Raw genomic sequence first — 1,956 nt, 5'->3', positions numbered from 1 at the left:
TGTACCTTTTTCTTGCCAGCTCTAGTTGACCTGCTCCCTTACCACGAGCTCCGAGTTGTACTCTAACCCCAGCCACTCCAACATACACAGGTGGAGCCTGGTGCTCTCAAACAATGTACACCAACTCGAATTCAACTGAAACAAAATACTTCTGTCCACACCCTCCCTCTATTCATTCCTCAGTGCTGTACTCTGGTTTAAAATATTGCTTGTTGAAATTGAAAAGGTACTCTAAGGATTTCCTTTATGGGAAAGCGGGGCCCTTGGAAAGGAAAAGTTCACAGATTTGTAGGTTCCTCTTGTTACTAAATTAGGAGAAGGCTCAGGCCATTCAGCCCCTCAAGTCTGCACCACTATTCAATGTGATCATGGCTGAGCATCTACCTCGACACCATTTTCCTTTGATACTTTTTTAATATCTAGAAATCTATTGATTCCTGTCTTAAAATATACTCAAACCCAGACTCCACAACCCCACCAAAGACTTGCCACTTCAGATTTGAAAGGCACCCTGTAGATTCTGGAGAAGCTTGAGTTTTGTGATGTGTCTGAGGTACTTTCTGATCGTGCGTGTCATCGGACTGAGTTTGCAGGTCTCTGCTTTAAGGAGGCTGGGTAGTGTGTCCAAGAAGCAGCAGTTTGCTTTTCCAATAATCTGTGAGTTAGCCTTTGGGGAGGGACATGGCTACCTCTGGAGTATGTGAACTTGATTTTTTTTGAGAGGGAAAGCAATCCTGCAAGGCGTTTGCCAGGCTCCTTTGAATCAGCACTAGCATTGCCAAAATCATTATGATTCCCAAGAATTCCTCTATTGGCTATGAGATGTGGGTGTTCTTGTCCTTTGGAACAAGGATGATACTTGCTTGTGGCAACAATTGGCATGATGAAGTCTTTTAACATTGGATCAACCCGTTTTGTTGTGTTATTACACACCTTCTGTGGTCATTCCCTCCTGTGCAGTTACTTGAATGTTTTGAAACTTTTTGGCCCAGAGGTAGGAGCATGACTCATGGTGCCACAAGAGCTCATCACTTCTTAAATGTTCCACATCTTTCATCACAGGAGTCTGTGTGAGTGTGTCTGTGTGTTGCACACTACATCAGGGTGTCAGCTGCCACTAGGCTGAAAGTATCTACAGGTATTTGTCTTCTGATTGGAGTTTGGTTTCTGGGAATATCGAAGCTAACTCTTGAGTTTGTGGTTAAATCTGCAGGATGCAGCAGTAGCTTGGGAATACAAGTGGCAGCACTTGCTTGTAGCAATTATGTGAAATTTCTTGAGATTCTGTGTTTTGTAACTGCAATACCTTTTTTTTAAAAAAAAAACTCCAATGTGGAATTCTCCAAATTTGTTTTCACAGAACAGACCAGTAATTTAGTTCAAAAGGTAAAGTTCAGGGATATTCATTGAGCCACGTTTTAGGACAATTGACCAAATGTTTGGTCAAACAGGTAGGTTTTAAGGAGTAAAAACCGAAAGAACTGCGGATACTGTAAATCAGGAACAAAAACAAAGTTGCTGGAAAAGCTCAGCAGGTCTGGCAGCACTTGTAAAGGAAAGAACAGAGTTAATGTTTCGGGTCCGGTGACCCTTCCTCAGAACCTGCTGAGTTTTTCCAGCAATTTTGTTTTTATTCCAGGTTTTAAGGAGTGTCTTAAACAAGGAGAGAGAGGGGAAGTGATTGAGGGAGGGAATCCAAGAACTTGGGGTTGGAGGGGGGTGCTCTAAACAAGTGAAGGTGTAACCACCAATGGTGGAGTGACTTTAAAATTGAGAATGCTTGATGGGTGTCAGAATTAAAGAAGTGCAGATATCTCTCTGCCGATTTATGGGGCTGGGGGAGATGATGGAGATAGGGTAAGAGAGATGCGGCTGACCCGGGAGTCAGTATAGATCAGACAGCATGGGGTAATAGGAGAATGGGATTTGCTGTGAGTTTAGACACAGGGAAGAACC

General features: G+C 43.1%; 1 protein-coding gene across 1 annotated transcript in view; it reads left to right on the top strand.

Annotated features, from left to right (window-relative positions):
* LOC109921187 (pleckstrin homology domain-containing family A member 3-like) overlaps nucleotides 1-1,956 on the top strand; it is a 35,293-nt gene that overhangs the window by 2,327 nt on the left and 31,010 nt on the right. The window lies entirely within an intron of this gene.

The sequence above is a fragment of the Rhincodon typus genome, chromosome 41 (assembly GCF_021869965.1).
Source record: "Rhincodon typus isolate 14 chromosome 41, sRhiTyp1.1, whole genome shotgun sequence".
NCBI classification, from domain to species: domain Eukaryota; kingdom Metazoa; phylum Chordata; class Chondrichthyes; order Orectolobiformes; family Rhincodontidae; genus Rhincodon; species Rhincodon typus.
The sequence above is the reverse complement of the archived record's forward strand: the minus strand, read 5'-3'. Positions and strand labels throughout refer to the sequence as shown.